Here is an 18290-nt window from a genome sequence, read left to right on the forward strand (position 1 = left end):
CAAGCCGCTTGTGTGATACAGTGTCAAAAGCCTTCCGGAAATCCTGAAATAGGGAACTGATCTGAAATCCCTTGTCAATAGCACTCAACACTTCATGTGAATAAAGAGCCAGTTGTATTTCACAGGAACGATGTTTTCTAAACCCATGTTAACTGTGTCTATAGACAGTTTTCTTCGACGTAATTCATAATGTCTGAACACAATATATGTTCCAAAATCCTGCTGCATATCGACGTTAACGATATGGGCATGTAATTTAGTGGATTACTCCTACTACCTTTCTTGAATATTGGTGTGACCCGTGCAACTTTCCAGTGGTTGGGTATGGATCTTTCGTCGAGCGAACAGTTGTATATGGTTGTTAAGTATGGAGCTAATACATCAGCATACTCCGACAGGGACCTAATTGGTATATAGTGTGGACCAGAAGACTTGCTTTTATTAAGTGATTTAAGTTGCTTCACTATTTGGAGAGCCGGCCGGGTTCGCATCCTGCCTCGTGCATGGCTGTGTGCGATGACCTCAGAAGTTAAGTCCCATGGTGCTCAGAGCCATTTGAACCATTTGAACTATTTCGAGGATATTTACTTCTACGTTACTCATGTTGACAGCTGCTCTCGATTCGAATTCTGGAATATTGACTTCGTCTTCTTTTGTGAAGGCACTTCCTATCATATGACACATGTACTCTCTGTCACTAACGCCATGCGTGACACCAGGTGGAGGATTCGGTTGATTTGTCTCCTTGTCATCAAACGTTTGTGGTTCTCATTGGAAAGACACTTTCTTTCGGCTGCTAATAGAGTAGTTGCGCAGAATCAGCTTTCATTATGGGTCTCTTACTTACACCTCGCTGTTGCAAACGTACGCTTCACCACGACGCAGGCAGTTATTTGAAGACAGCGAACGCTTGCGAGTCCAACACCGTGACCAGTTAACCACGACACCGTTGCTCTTTCATGCTGCTCCATAATGCTCTTCTTGTCCTCGGACCTTTTGACTGTTTCTATTTTGCTTTTTTTCATAGTTCAGTAGACCTTCTTACTTGTTTGATGGTTGATCTGTCCACCGGGCGCTCTTACCAGTAAACCTGAGTTGGAGGGAGGGTTGCGATGGGGAGTTTCCCTTGTCAGTTGTCAGTTGTCAGTGTTTATGACGTCGTCATACCTCTCGAAGTATGTGTCGTAGAATGACGTATTTTTGTAGCTCCATTGAGTGGTATGTGTGAATACCGTCTGGAGGAGTTCCCGATGCCGCAGTTCTACTGCACGAGCAGCAAGATTGTAGAAATCGGCAGACATTTTTCGTTTCGTCATATTGTACAGCGTGTCAGCGAGAAAATGTCTCGTAGAATTTGGACATTATGTGTACAGGTTGTTGCAAGTGATTAAGTCCTGCTGTCATTCTCAAATACTGGATGAATATAGACTGACTATTTGGGCGCAGCGAGCTACGCTTCTTTCTCATCCGCAACCCCCACCCCGGCCCAGCTCACCACTTTGAGAAGTAGGTGCTTGTTATCGCAAAACTCTTTTTGTCGGATATGTATACAAAGTCCGGTTGAAATCGATCCAGTGGTTTACGAGGAGATTTGGAACAGACATACACCTTTATAATGTGTACGAATTCGAGGTCACCTGAAATACAATGTAGCAGATGGCGTTCATATGGCCAGTATAGGTGGAAACAGGGAAGGGGCAGTGTAGACTGGAGTGAGTATTTTAATGAGTATTTTTCCAGGCGTGGTAGAAACTGCTTGTGGGAGTACGAAAGCCGTAGCACACGAGGCCACGTAAGCACCTAGTCAGATGCAGTAAATGTACAGAGTGCATCGAGATAAAAAGAGGGTCCTTCGGCGAATGAAGAGAATCAGATCGTAGTTCCTAAAGGCCGTTGACTTTTAGCGTGCAGCGCAGCCTTTGCTTTCCCCGTCTCCGCCGGCAGCGGCGGGGCTCCCGGAGAAAGCAGCCAGCAGGCAAAACAAAGAGAGAGGAAGCGGGACGGAACACTCTCGCCTGAACACAGCCAGGCCCCCGAACCTGCCGTACGACTGTCGCGCTCTCGGCCTCATCTTGGCCTGTTCATCTGATCCTTGACGTGTGCGGTTAAAACCGGGAAGCACAGCGGATGTAGTGGAGTGGACGCCGCGGGGTTCCGGGACGCGTGTAAAGCTGCCTCTCCGTTACCAGTCAGCAGCCACGCGCTTACCCGCGGTAATTGTTACCTTCTGGATAAAAACGCGCTCTGTTGCAAACAACCGCGGGCTACGCGCGGAGACCCGAAATAACTACTTTTTGATTAAAAATAAACCACAGAGTCGCTCAGTGTACGCTTTTCGCCAGATGTCTTACCTGCGCACAGTGAACGAGACTGCGTGATCGGCACCGCACATCTGTTCCGCATTAGTCGAACCCGATTGGCTAGGCTAGGCTAGGCTAGGCTAGGCTAGGCTAGGCTAGGCGCTGCCCCGACCTCGGCCGCCGTGCATCCCGCGAAGCGCCCGCTGGACGGCCAGCCCGCCCTCTGCGAGCTACCCAGTCCCTGAGAGTGCTTCAAGTTGGGACGAGGTGATATCACGTTACTGCTACAAGTCAAATTAAAAATCATCTGTTTGGAAGAAACTTACCTGAGTTATTCATAAAAATGAGGAAATCGAACATATTGTAGTTGGTTTTGCGAGTAAAAATAAACTGTTATTCTTACGCTGTACACAAACCATATTTGTTAAAACATTCGTGTCAGGCCGGAGAAAGTACTATGATTACTTTTTAAAATACTAAGAGAGACGTAAAAGTTCCCGAACTTCCACCGAATTTTGTCCATACGGCACTTGCCGCGACACCACCTTTCGGCTCGGGTTGGCTAGATGTTTAATTTGAAAAAGACCCGTTTGTGTCACGCTGGGGGCAAGCAGCGGAGCGCGAGCGACGTTTGGCGGGCGCTCCGTCGACGGCGCGGAGGCGGCAGGGCGTGCTTCGGTGGCTTGTAGCAGTGTGTTGTTTAAATTGACCAGTGGTTTTAGGTGCTGCGCAGATCATCTGCGCAGCTGTTGAGTTGATTTGGGCTGTTGTAGTTCTCGACTGAACATTCGTGGGTTTTGAGCGCTGCACAGATTAGCCAAACAGCTGCCGGCATGGCCGATGCTGCTGCGGGCTCTGCTTGTTACGTATTAATGTGGATTTAGTTGTTGCACAGCTCAGTCTGGCAGCTTTTCAGATGATTAGCGAGGCTGCAGGCGCACGTTCGTGGTCCTCGTGGCAGTTATGAATTGGAGGGAGCTGTTACCGGTATTTACCATTTCTGTCAAGGTGGCAATAGTAGGCGTTACACTCCACGGACATCGTACTTTAGCCATTACGAAACTGTCCGTAGATTCAAATCCGTTACCGTCGGCGTGGATGACATTAGTTTAGCTTCGTATATCCTCCAGCCTTGCGTATTTGCAGTTAGTGGCTCCAGTTGCCTGCCGGTTCGGGCCGCTCATTTGGTTGTAGAAGTAAGTGGTTTTTAGGTATTGTAACTGGGGTAATTCCCCAGTCCTCCGCTCAAACAACTGCTTGTGGGACTGAGCTCGGATTACAATTTGAAGATAGCTGAAACAAAAAAGGTCGATCAGTCTTGTTAACAAACACATTTTACCTTTCCATGTTGGGTGTGGAAATGGATTTTTCTAGACGGCGCAGTTCTTTACTGATGTGTGGGCCAAGTATGGTGCAGTGAGCACCAGGGATTTGCTACCTCATCCAACCACCATTTCGAGAAATTTAAAGGTAACCGCCTATCGTCTACGGGAGACACTTTCTAGAGAGGTGAGGAGTCCTTTCAGATAATTGACACTGGCGCTAACAGTCGATGTATGGAGTGATTCATAACGTGAAATAAACTACAAGGAAGTGGCTGGACATTACATTAACAGTGAAGAAGGGAAACGTGAGGATCGACTGGTGTGCAGCGGACATTTTGAGAATAGTATTAAAGAAAGGAAAAATCTAGAGGAAATGTTAAACATGACATGATACAAAATATTGCGGTGTTTTTGTTTATTCAGCACTGTGCAAAACGCATTGTTTGGTGCCAACAGAGGTTCAGCTTTGTAGCAGCACTTAGTATTTCAAACGTAACAGCCCATTGAGGCCTATTTAAAATGAACATTTCCCACTCTAATTCAGGATCGCACATGTAAGCAAAATATGTAACTCGTCTAGAAAACTTATAACTGAGAAAATAACTGTTTAATCTATTTCAGTTCAAAGTTTAGAAGCTCTGTAAATGAAGGGAATAATTCCCGTGAAGGGAGTCTCCAGTAATTAATAGAAAATATAAATGTATTATTGTAATTTCGTATTTGAGAGTTTATTCTCGAATGAAATAACAGTAAGTACACTACGATGTTAGTACATGTCTGTTCTGAGCAGACATACGTTTATATATGTATTTTCAGATTTATATGTAAATTTTAATTGTTAATTAATCAAAAAAGATTTCAAACAATGCCGAGGATTGTTGGGGAATGATAAGAAATTATAAATAGTGACTGCCATGTTGGCATAGGGAGTCAGTCTGGTTTTGGGTTTTGAGCAGTGAGCATGTAGCTGCACCTATTGTATTGTAAGTATTGTTTGCTTTTGTAATAACACCGGTATTTTAACTTTGTTTTGAAAGTATAATAAATGTATTTAAAATAACATAAAATTAAAAATCATCTTGCATTAACTTTTTTGAAGTTGGAATTTCACAGTAACTGTCTCCAGGACTTATGCTGCGACAGATTGCCTGATACGATGAGCAAAACAACCCCCAAGAACGTTATAATTGGTGTATGGAGCTGAGATACAGTGTAAATGTGTAAACTAATCTTGTATTTTGTTTCAGAGTTAATCCGCTTGTTCAAATAATATTCCATTTTTTACGAGAACAGGACAAAGAAGAACGCGAGTAACACTACAAAGTATACTTATGTGAAAACGCAACTTGGAGAACCAACCGTTTGTAAGTACAAAATTTACTTTAATTTTACCTTTGGAAACTGTTTTTCGTCTGCTTTGTCATTGTGGAGGATAATAGAGAAGTTAACAACAATAGGCAAGTTGATGATAATGTGGAGGTTAATGGAAACTTGGAAAACAGCGTAGATACTACTGCTAATAATGCAGTTAATTGGGACAGTGAAATCGCTGAGGATAGTGACCACACTAGTGTATGTACACCCTTTCGTGGATTCGAATCAAATGTATCTGCCTTAGATAGGTCAGTGCAGATAATGGAAGAGCAAAAAAGATCAATTGATGAACAGAAAATTTTTCTTGATACTATCGCTAAAAAATTAGACAATCGTGCAGCCCAAATTTGCGAGACGAAAGAGTGTTTAGGGAAGTGTTCGGAAAAAGTGAAGGAAAATTCCAGAAACGTGTCGAGTATAGAAGGAGAAATTGTCACCTTAAATCAGGAAAACCAAAAATACGAAGAGAGACTACATTCCGTAGAAAATTTCGATAAAGTTGCTACTGTAGATGTGTTATAATTGAAAAAACTCAACAAAGATTTCGTAAAGAAATTCACAGAATCGGATCAAAATATACAAAATTTCACTAAAATTGCAAATGATGATTTCGCGGAATTAAAAGAAGACATAGGCACTTGTTTAGGTGAAATTTCGAACGTCAAATCTAAATTTCAAGAAATCGAAGATTCTGTTGCTGTGAAATCTTTCAGTAGTTACAGTCCATTTTGGAGTAATGCAAACATAAAAATATTTTCGGGGGAAGGCAATATACATCCAGTTGATTTCATGTTTCAGATCAAAGACAACGTGACTGATAAAATGAGCGATAATTTGAAAATTAATTTTTTTTTAAAGTTCTTAGATGGGGAGGCATTGTCATGGGCGAATCAAACAATCAAAGCTTAAAGAGGTAGAACGAGCTTTCATGAACAAGTTCTGGTCAGAAACGAAACAAGCTAGAATTAAGTCAGAATTTTTGAATGGACCAAATTTCAAACTAGGTAGTGGACGCATGAAAACTTTTTGTGAACAACAGTTAAGAACTTAAGTACATTTTGATAAACCACTTCATGAAATGATCCAACTCTACGCCCTTAAACGTAGGTCACCAAAATGGGGTTCAGTGGCGTCTTGTCTATGGACCTGATGATACAATTGAACAATTCCTTAGATATATAGATAAATTTGATTTAGCATGGGAGAGAAATGACAGATGTAATGACAGACCTGATGATAGCAGGAATAATAATAACAGAGCTTTCAATGATCATTTCAGTAGCAGATTCAGAAATGATGACAGAAGAGATGGGGAGAGGAATGATAGACGGAGACCTGAGAATAGGAATTTCGAACCAAGAAATAGGCAGTGGGGGCAAAATGAGGAAAACCATAGTAACAATTTTGGAAACAGAAGAAATGGTCCGGTAAACTAAGACCTGCCTCTTTTGGAGCCTGGCGAAATGGGGCAAATAGACATGGGAATTACAACCAGGCACATTGTAGTAATTTCAGAAGGGGAAGGGTCAGAACAAATAGAACATACCAAAATTTTGTACCCAGAGTACAACCTGAAGTGTGTAGAATGAAGATTGATAGGGAATTTTGGGAAAATTTTTTATCTGAAAACAAAGATGAACAAAAAAGTAAAAAATCTGAATTCGAATTAGAAGAAAAATGCAGTAGTATCTGTTGATAGTGATGAGAACAGATCTGATGTGATGATGATGTTTCTAATGAGAATGGTTCAGATGATGGTGATAATAATGATGTTTACAATGAAATGTTACTTACAGAATTAGGTGGGATAGTATATGTAGAAGTTAAACTTGATGATTTGATACTGAATGATTCTGGAATTTCTGGCGTGTGTTTGAGTAATGAGTTAGAAACCACTAGAGCAGTGCCTGATAGATTAATGTTACCAGTTGATGTCAGTGATGTGTCTGAATGTGTTTGTGAAAATGGAAAGGAAGATCTAATTAGTGATAGAGTACTAAGTGTAGTCAATGACTATAGTAGTAAATGTCAGTATGGTGATCAAAAGTGTAAGATCTTACGTGAAATTTGTCAAAGTGTGCACTCAGATGATAAAATTGCCATGAAAAATGTGGAACAGACTCCTGGTGGTAGTGTTATTAGTAAATGTGTAGAATCTGTAGTAAAAGGTAGTGATTGTGTTAAAGTGGTGAAAATAGTTAGTGACTATGGTGACAAATGTAACAATAGTAGCCAAAAGTTTGAAACCATAAATGAAATTTGTCAAAATGTGCACTTAGGAAAGAAAAGATGTTATGGAAATTTGGAACAGGCATCTAATAGTAACTCAATTAGTGAATGTGGACAAGTAGTGAAGGAAGGGAGTTTGTGTGTTGAAATCAGTAGATTGTTTTTGCAAAGCTCCCTCAAATCTGTCTGCAATTACCTAATTAATGTAAGTACCACAAAACCGAATAAACAACCAGGAAATAGTAAACTTATGTTGAAGAATGTATACTTTTGGGTACACAGACAAACCCATGCTGTGCACCTTGTTAAGGTACGTTATGAATATTCTGACCCAATAATTATAAAAATACTAATTGAAAGAAAATTACAGCTCATAAAAACTCAATGTCAACTGCTTTTTGCAAATGCAAATGCTGACAAGTGAGATATCGGGTAACTTAATACATATGAAGCTAGTACTGTAAAATATTTTTTGTAGTTTATATTCATATTTCTTTTATGTGTGAGTGGGCGTTGAAAAGGGTATATTTGAAAATTTGTGTATGTTTTTACCTGGGATAGATTGGGGGTTGTTTGAATTTTATGTAAGCACCATTTGAATTTGTTGTTATCTAGACTTAGGAATGTGACACTGCTTAAATTGTGCAGACAACCTTAAATATCAAAGAACAAATATCATGATGCTAAATGGATGATTGACACACCATAGGAAATTTATTTGGTATGCATCTTAGCTTACACAGTCAAGGTCATATTGTATACTTTAGCAAACTCTGTGATGAGTACTTTAACCCAGTGAAAGTGAAATAACCAGTAAGAGGAAATTTATTTACATTCTGTGTTATTACTGAATATTTGAATTTTTTTTTATTCTTATGTCCATCATAAATTATGCATTAAATAGTGATTTGAGGAATTGAAGTACTTGAGAATACATTCTGAGCACTGTATAGTCAAAGCAAAATCTGGGGGTGAACATCCTCTCAGAAGCATTTTTTCAGTAGTTTTGTGGCAAAATTTAACAGGTAGGGGATCTGTGGTACTTACAGATACACCATGTGGCATATGGTGCCTTGCCTCAGCCAGTGACTCCATATTTATTTTCTGGAATCACTTCCCATTTACTATCCTGTCTAGTTAGTACGAGCAGTTAGGATCCTTCTACTATCCTAGAGTATACAGTGTGCAATGTGTAAGACATAAGACTATAACTTGACCAGGCACTTAGCTTAGAGTGTGGAAGAACAAAACAACACCAATTTCAATTAATTTTGGTAATCAGTATTTTCAAATTGACATCCATTTTTTTATTCAGTTTCATTGTGTAATTATTTGCTACTGTATACCATTAAAATATGACCAGAATAGTTTAGTATGTGGTCATTCAATGTGAAGGAACAGGATTTATTACATGAAATTTTCAAGGTAAAAGCAGATGATGTGACTGACTGTTTGTGTGGGTTGGATATTAAATATGTGACAGATGATGATCAAAAATATTGTGTGATTCTATTAAAGCTATGAATTCTGATGAAACATGTAGTGACAAGCATAATAATTGTGTGATAACAGTAAGAACAGACACAATTTCAAATGATGATAACCTTAAATCATTCTAACGAAAAATTCCTCAGGGGGTTGCAAGCTTTTTTTGCAGTTTGGGGTTGGCGAACCCAAGGCTCTGAGCTGGTGTGACTCTTTCCTTTTCAAGTCACATCCTTTCTTACTTTTCTATACAAACACCCCTTCTTCCACTTTCTGATTTGGACGAGTAGCTAGAGACTGGATGCCAAAAGGAACTGGTGCACATATTTTATACTGGGCAAGCTGCCTTTTTCTGGTTATCTGGATACGAGTACAAACTTTGGTTGTATTATTAAACTACACATTATTAAATCTCTCCAGAGTATGAATTTTGAGGTGAGTTGTTGTAATATTTACTCATGATGTGTATGCAGTTATTCTCATTATGCTGATAAAGTTATAATCTCATTTGATTTTGTGAAAAGTTGAGAAAATGTTTAGAATTGGTGTGAAGTTTACTTAAGATATCTCTATTGTAATAGCAATGTACTATTACTTTACAACTGAGATGTGAATACAATTAGGTCAGACTGTTTGTAGCCTTATATATGTGTTCTCATCTGGTTTCACCTGTTACTACACCTATTATGTGAAAGTCACTGGATACACATGGATTTACTATCAAATATGAAAATACTTTGTCATGATATTGTCCTTAACATGTGTTAGATTTAATATGTTCTTGGAAAAGGACCATTTATCAGAAAAAAATTATGTTTGTATTACTTCTGTAATTCATCTATGGAGCATAAGGAAAATGGAATTTTTTGTTGGAAATAGTTATTGGGACAGAAGTGTTCTGATTTACAGGATTTAAGATTCACACAGTTTTATTTTCATGTAATTTCTACCGCTTCAATGACCAAACCATTGGTAGTCTTATTTAATTATTCTTTTGCTGTCTCAATACTATAAGATAAGAATGTTGTTTACAATATGTCTGGTATCTGTAAAAGTCATGCTATCTCCTGAGTATAGATACGAGATGTTCTTTCTCACAATCTCTACACAAATCTGAACTTCAATATTGCTGTATGTTACAGCAAGTCCATGCTTTTCAGTACATACAAATGTTAGCTTATTAACTGATCATTAGTTAATTATCTCCAATGTCTCTTTGAAAATACTCTGATGACCACTAATAATTCATGTGTAATGAGTAGCAAAGGAAAAACTAAAGATTGAGGATTAGTATTCATGATATAGTTATGGTTCTTGCAGACATCTACTTTCAATTGAAGACTAGTTGATTCGTTAATATGTAACTGGTGAGGAATTTGCATATATATATCTAAAAACAAAGATGATGTAACTTACCAAACAAAAGCGTTGGTATGATGATAGAGACACAAACACACACACAAAATTCAAGCTTTCGCAACCTACGGTTGCTTCATCAGGAAAGAGGGAAGAAGAGGGAAAGATGAAAGGACGTGGGTTTTAAGGGAGAAACAGAGAAACTGCATCAGCATTGAATACAACAGCCACTATCTCAACAGCAGAGATCTCTGCCCAAACTCTTTGCCTTTACGTATGTTGCTGGTGCCTGTACATGTGCGGATGGATGTGTGTGTGTGTGTGTGTGTGTGTGTGTGTGTGTGTGTGTGTGTGTGTGTGTATACCTGTCCCTTTTTCCCCCTAAGTTAAGTCTTTCCACTCCCGGGATTGGAATGACTCCTTACCCTCTCCCTTAAAACCCACATCCTTTCGTCTTTCCCTCTCCTTCCCTCTTTCCTGATGAAGCAATCGTGGGTTGTGAAAGCTTGAATTTTGTTTGTGTGTTTGTTTGTGTCTCTATCAACATACCAACGCTTTCGTTTGGTAAGTTACATCATCTTTGTTTTTAGATACATTTTTCCCACGTGGAATGTTTCCCTCTATTATATATTATTGGTGTTTTGCCCTTAAAGAGCGCAGTTGGACTAAACTACATGGCCAGTTCCTTTTGCTGCCTTCCTTGCTGCCCAAACTTCCCTCATTCATTCGCTGTGTTCTTGTTTCCGGTCCTCTGTCCGTGCTTCGTGTCGGCTTTGTGTCTTCAGCTTCATCTTGATTGCCTTTTTGGTTGCCCATATTTCTTTCCTCTTCTGGCTGTGATCTTGCTTGAGTTCTTGGTCCATTTTACGCCTGTTCGTTTGTCACATTGTATCTCATGTAGTTTACTTTTCTTAATGATGTTTCTGAGTTTTATTCTGTCGTTTATTGTGTCTGCTGTTATGTTGAGTTGGTTCAGGTCGTTTTTTACCTCTGCCACCCATTTGTTGTTTCTAGTGATACCCAGTCAAAGATCTGTTTGGTTAGTCTGTGTGATGGCATTCTGTATAGGTGTCCTTAGAATTGTAGTCTGCGTTTTCTAATCTTTTCTGTGATTGTCTCCGTATGTTTGGATCAAGAAACCTACAGAGGAACTATACACATTCCATTGTTGTTAGTTGCGCCAAATATTTTCCTAAGTATTTTCCGTTCTACTTTTTTTAGTTGTCTGATACGTGTATGCCCTAGGATTAGTGTGGTCTCTGCTGCATATAGTGCCTCGGGAAGCACCACCGTGTCGTAGTGGCGTAATTTGGCTTTTTGTGAGATAGACTTCTTGTTGTAATGATTCCACACTACTTGGTATGCCTTGTCCAGTTTACTTTTTCTTTCTTTGTTTGAGTCTCTGTTATGTCCACTCATTTGTAGTGTTTCACCGAGGTATTTGAAGTTCGCCCTTTTGTAAATCGTGCCGTACTTTGTGTTCAGAGATGAGAGTTTCTTTGTGCTCATAAACTGTGTCTCTTCGTAAGAGATCTGTAGTCCAGTTTTGGAAGCGATTTCGTGTAGTTTTTCAACAGCGTCTTTTGTTTCTTTTATACCTTTCATAACAATCGCCAAATCGTCTGGAAGAGCCAGGCATTTAATCTGTAGGTTTCCTAAGGTTATCCCCTGTTCTAATGTTTCCCATTCTTTTATTACCTTATCTAACACCAGATTGAAAAGGAGAGGTGAGAGGCCATCGCCTTGTCGCACACCTGTGTGAATTGCAAAGGGCTCTGATAGTTCCCCACAGAACTTAACTTTGGAGGTCGTGTTGGTTAAAGTTTGCTCTATAGCCCGTGTTTTGTTGGATACTTTGTATTCTGCTAGAATTTTGAAGAGAGTTTTCCGGTCGATAGAGTCATACGCCTTTTTGAAGTCGATAAAGGTAATGATCAGGTTCTGTTTGTGTTGTAAAATCATTTTCAGGTTCCAAATTTGTTCCACACAAGACTGCCCTGTACGGAAGCCTGCTTGGTATTCCCCAATGAAGTGGTCGGTCTGGCATTCTAGTCTGTTTAGTAAAGCTTTAGAGAGGATCTTGTATGTGACCGGTAGTAGGGATATTCCTCTGTAGTTGCTCGGGTAAGTGTTGTCACCTTTTTTGTGTAGTGGGTGTATCAGGGCAGTTATCCAGTCGTCAGGAATTTTCATGGTCTTCCAGATATCTTCCAAGACCCTGTGGATGTCTTTGGTGAGTTCTGGGTCTTGTAACTTCCAGATTTCCGCGATGATGCCGTGTTCTCCTGGTGCTCTAAGATTCTTGAGTGACTTGATTATTTCTTTAACTTCTTCTAGAGTTGGAGGTTCACTATCTGGATTGTACGTGCTCTTTTCTGTCATCATTTCTTTCATAGGGGGGTCCATGTTGAGCAGTTTTTCAAAGTACTTTGCCAGAATGTCACAATTGTTTTTGGTATTGGTTTCTATGGTTGCATCCAGTTTTCTGAAGCACAGGTTGGGTGGTTGATATCCAATCATATTTTCTCTGAACGTTCTGTAGAAGTTTCTTGTATTGTTCTTCATGAAGTCCGATTCGATCTCCGTCAGTCGCCGTTTATCATACTGTCGTTTTTCACTGCGAATGATTTTGCTTGATTGCTTTTGTGTTTTCGGGAAATTCATCCAATTCTCTTGGGATTTATGGCTACTAAATCTTTTCCGTGCACTGATTCGTTGGTCAATAGCTTGGTCACATGTGTGATTCCACCAACAGTGTTTCCTTGTGCGTGGTGGTTGTGCTAGTTTCATGGCCTCTCGGATTCTTCCTGAAAGTTGTGTCCAGTCTGTCGTTTTCTCCATTTTTATTTTGTCTAATATTTGTGTCTGGTTTAAAGTAAGGTATTCTGGATCTGGTCTAACAATTTTGCTCTTCTGGAGCTTTTTCTTGGGCAAAAGACGAATCCTGATCTGTAGTAGGTGGTGGTCTGAGTCGAAGTAGCCTTTACGTGTGTCTATCTTCAAAATTTCTTTTTGTGAGTCTTTCTGGACTATTACGTGGTCGATTTGTAGTTCTTGCTTTCCGCTGGGGAATTTCCATGTTGTAAGTTTCCGTGTCGGTTTCTTGAATTTTGTTGACATAATGGCAAGGTCGTGGCTTTTGCAAAAGTCTATCAGGTGTTTTCCATTTTTGTTTGCGTCCTTGTGTGGAGTATGTTTTCCTGTGGTATGTCTGTATATCTTTTCTTTTCCGAGTTTAGTGTTGAAGTCTCCCAGTATTATTTTGACTTTATGTGCAGGAATTTTTCTGATAGTTTCTTCCATTGTCGTCCAGAAGTTATCAATTTCCTGTTGTAGTCATTAGTCGGTGCATGTGCGTTGATTATTGTGTAGGATTTGTTGGCTGATTTCACTGTGATGCTGCTGATTCTTTAGTTTGGTGACGAAAAGTCGATTATGCTGTCCGTGATGGACCTGTGTACTGCAAATCCTGTGCCAAAAAGCCTTAGGTTTTTCAGTTGTCTCGATGGTTTTCCTTTGTATATTCTGAAATTCTCCGTGTTGAAATGGTCTTCGTCTGTGAATCTTGTTTCTTGCAGTGCACGTATTTTGATTTGAAAATTTTCGAGAGTGTCTGTCAGTTGTTTTATCTTTCCTGTCTTCATCAGTGTGTTCGCGTTGAGTGTGCCGATGTTTTTGTTTGGTCTTGAGGGAGTTTGAGGAGCTCCGATTTTGTCATGATGTCCGTGAGCCCCCGGAATCCGATGCTCACGACGATCCCAGTCTATTGACTGGGGCCCGGGGTAATGAGATTTTTCTCGTTGTACCATCATGATGTTTAGTAGTTGTACGTATGGGATGCTGCCGACTACAACCTGACTTTCCAGATCAGGAGGTTGTTTGAGGCCGCCACTGACATGTGGAGCAGACGCCTTTTGTAGCCGCCCACTGTGGGAACAGACGCTACTAATAGTTTTGGTCCGCCTCGGTACCACCTGTATCTAGGAGGCATTCCCCTATCCGCCACCTGGGGAGGCGCTCGGTTGCGGGTCTACTAACCGCCCCGATTATATATGTATATAATATTGTCTTTGCATTATATAAAATTTTGTAACATTATAAACACATGAAATTGTCCTTGAACTTGATGTAAGACCTATATATGCCATGACATTTAGAAAAGGAAATTCTATTTCACAAGCCTGAGATTCCAGTAACTTTAAACAAGAGGCAGGTCTGAGATATAAAATTAATTTTGAAAACGTGACAAAAAAAATTTCTTTTGTATTGTCACACTTGGCTCCGTGATGTTAAGCAAATATATTGATGTATAAGAAAGTGCTTCACATAATGTGGACATTGTAACACTCGGATATCCGCCCAGTGAGGCAGTTGACTTCAATGCATTTGGCTACCTTATTTCTATATTGTCATATTTATATAATAATCTATGTTTGACCAGCAACAGATGTCAGAGGAACACAGTAATTTTGTACCTCGCTTTAGTAATGTTCATGTCACAGGTTTCAATATTATATGTTTAGGTAATTGATTATATTTGATCAAACCCAGATACTAGAGGGACTGCTTATAAGTCAGTTGTTAGATCTAGCATTTATTACTTGGTTAACCAATATAGCATTGTATTTGTCATTTACTCTGTCCAGCAGAATGCTATTTGTTCGCCCTTCATTGATCAATCAGTAGGGAGTATTGGGGTTAATTTTTGGGGACTGGCATTCCCCGCAGAACGGACTTGCCACAGCTTCACCTTCACAAACACTCTTCTCCCCCCGGCGCCACAGTGAAGTACTGGAACAGTGGGGGTCCTGCTTAGGGGGGGTGGGGGGGGGGGTGGGTAGGCGGGTTTCCTGTCTTTGGGGTCTGTTGTCTTTTTTCTTCTTCAACTCCAACACTCCAAACCTTCTATTTCATTTCTTACTTCACATTAGAGTACCAAGCTATCCTTCCCTCTGTCCACATGCATATGTCTCTATTGCTGAGACTCTTCTTATATTGTCACTCAGAGATATATGTCACTGCACTCTTATGTATCAAGTTTGAATGATTGTAAAGGTGGAAAAGTGGCATTGGAAGTGTCTTGACAAATAAAAAGTAGTAAGATTGGTCATTGGTTAGAGACTTCATCCTAAACTGCATTCTGCATGCTGCAAACTTCTAGATTATCTACGAGGCAGTCTGCGTACTGCATACTTCAAGATTCACTATGGAGTAGTCTGCAAACTGCAAACATCAAGACTATTTACATTTATGTAAAGTACAGAGATTAGTACATTTACACTTAGGAATATTGTACTAGTTTGAAACTCTAAGCTGCATGTTAACTCATTCAGTTAAGAAATAACTTGTTCTTCCCTTGATATATCGAGTAATAATTATTGCATAATGCTTCGTAATTAATTTACGTTTTTAATCAAACATAGGATTTATCTCATACCATGTTTGTTCCTCCAATTTTTATAAAATGAGGACTGTTACGTACATCTGTCAGAAAAGGTTTTGTTCAACTTTCAGTTTCACAAATCCTTTTGGGGGTGTTGAAACGTAACAGCCCATTGAGGCCTATTTAAAATAAAGATTTCCCAGTCTAATTCAGGATCGCACATTTAAACAAAATATGTAACTCGTCTAGAAAAACTTTTAACTGAAATAGATCAAACAGTTATTATCTCAGTTATAAGTGAGAAGCTCTGTAAATGAAGGGAATAATTCGTGTGAAGGGAGTCTCCAGTAATTAATAGAAAATATAAATTTGTTATTGTAATTTCGTATTTGAGTGTTTATTCTCGAACTAAATAACACACATGTACTAACATCGTAGTGTACTTACTATTCTGAGAAGACTTACATATAAAAACAGAAAATACATACATAAACGTATATTTTAATTGTTAATTAATCAAAAAATTATTCCAAGCAATGCCGATGATTGTTCGGGATTTATAAGAAATTATAAATAGTGACTGCCATGTTGGCATAGGGAGTCAGTCTGGTTTTGGGTTTTGTGCAGAGAGCATGTAGCTGCTCCTATTGTATTGCAAGTATTGTTTGCCTTTGTAATAATACTTTAACTTTGTTTTGAAAGTATAATAAATGTATTTAAAATAATATAATGCAAGATGATTTTTAATTTTAACTTTTCTGAAGCTGGAATTTTACAGTAACTGTCTCCAGGACTTATGCTGCGACAGATTGCCTGATACGATGAGTAAAACAACCCCTATGAACGTTATATATTGAGCATGTGAACTGAACACGAGATTCACTATGCTGAAACACACGATTCGGGGTGACATCAATTACAAGAACAACCACATACTGCTATTAATAAAGTTCTTGTGGAATCATCACAACATTTTTTAAAAATCTGACCTTCAGAACCGCCTGCAGAAGCAGCTGGAAGGAGATATGGGCTCGCGATAGGACAGCAAACTAGACACGTTACAGTCAATTAACTCGCAGAAGTCGGAAGTTATAGCAGTTCTATCCGAGATAAATCGAGACAGTTTAACTGATTCTGTTGACAAAAAAGATGTAATACGCTCTCTGACACCAATTTATAATGCCTCCCACAAGATGTGCTTAGTATTTTTCCTATTCCCGTACGTTTAACTTCAAAATCAGATTCCTGAAATATTATGAAAGTGGGTACTGATGCTTTATTGAGTACCTACATACACGACGGTAATCTACTTCTGTAACGGGCTGTTGCAGCTCTTGGAGAAGTGTCGCTCACTGTGAACAGTGTAGTGGGTGGGTATGCACACTGGAGGGGTACCGCCGCTTGCTATGGAGAGTCATAATTTTTTTACTGATTTGGCCCATATTAAGAAGCCAGGACTAATACAAATTTTGTGCAAGTTTATAAAAAGACATCAAAACCTTAGTGTATTTTCAAATCGACTGTATTCCATATTAACAGCGCAGTGACATCAGCAGAATCTTCAGCTGTAAGCATGTGTATTGGTCCTCTTAGAAAGCGATATAAACGGAAACGGGGACTACGACAAAAGTTAGTGCGGATAATGTACTCCGATGCTACGAGAGACGACATTGGCCCGACGACTGGAGTGACCTTCACGAAAACACGCAGCTCGAGAACGTCTAATCATCATATAGTGTTGCCAGTTAGTGATAATTTCAAATATTAGGGAAAATTTCGAAAAAAGTTGGACCTTGTTAGTTTTAGTACAGAATATGACGGAGTACTCTTCAAAAGAAAATTATTGCAGGCTGCTACCAAAAAAATTAAAATTAACGTTACAAGAAATATTTAAGAAATTTGTTTTTTCCTGCAGGAAAAAACAGGAACCAATGACATATCCGGATTTAAAATAATACGTGAACATTCTCAAAGGCTATAGATGCACGTGATATATCCCAGAACAACAAGAAAAGAGAAGTGCAACTTCCGTTTTAAAAAGAGGGAAACACAGACCGATATCAGCGCCTCTAGTGGTATGGAGATGAACTAAAAAAAGGATAAACATTGCGGGTTGCATCTCTCTTAGCTTATGTACATTGTAGGTTTTTTTTGCTTTTAATTTTCTTATCTCAGTTTTCTGGGCATGCTATGTAATTATTTTGGCTAGCGTCTAGCATCTAGTTTCTACTTTTGGACCTTTGAGTGCTGCTAAAAGAGTGAAACAAAAAACTCAAATTTGCAGACATATAAAATAATTAATGGAGCAAGTTCTGAAGAAACAAGTGAAGAAGCTTCATTCTTATTTAGTTAATCAATCACCGATTCAAAATTTTCAAAATTATTTGCATAATACACTGCCGTTTCCAACCATATCCCCCTGCGAGTAACTAAGGGTCTGAACCTACAGCTACATCTACGTGATTACTCTGCTATTCACAATAAAGTGCCTGCCAGAGGGTTCAATGAGCCACATTCAAGCTGTCTCTCTAACGTTCCACTCTCGAAGGGCGCACAGGAAAAACGAGGACTTAAATTTTTCTGAGCGAGCCCTGATTTCTCTTATTTTGTCGTGATGATCATTTCTCCCTATGCAGGTGAGTGCCAACAGAATGTTTTCGCAGTTGGAGGAGAAAACTGGTGATTAAAATATCATGAGAAGATCCCGTCTCTACGAAAAACGTCTTTGTTTTAATGATTGCCACTCCAGTTCACGTATCATGTCGCTGGCACTCTCTCTCTCCTACTTCGCGATAATACAAAACGAGCTGCCCTTCTTTATACTTTTTCGATGTCATC

This window comes from Schistocerca americana, chromosome 6 (genome assembly GCF_021461395.2).
Source record: "Schistocerca americana isolate TAMUIC-IGC-003095 chromosome 6, iqSchAmer2.1, whole genome shotgun sequence".
Taxonomy (NCBI): Eukaryota; Metazoa; Arthropoda; class Insecta; order Orthoptera; family Acrididae; genus Schistocerca; species Schistocerca americana.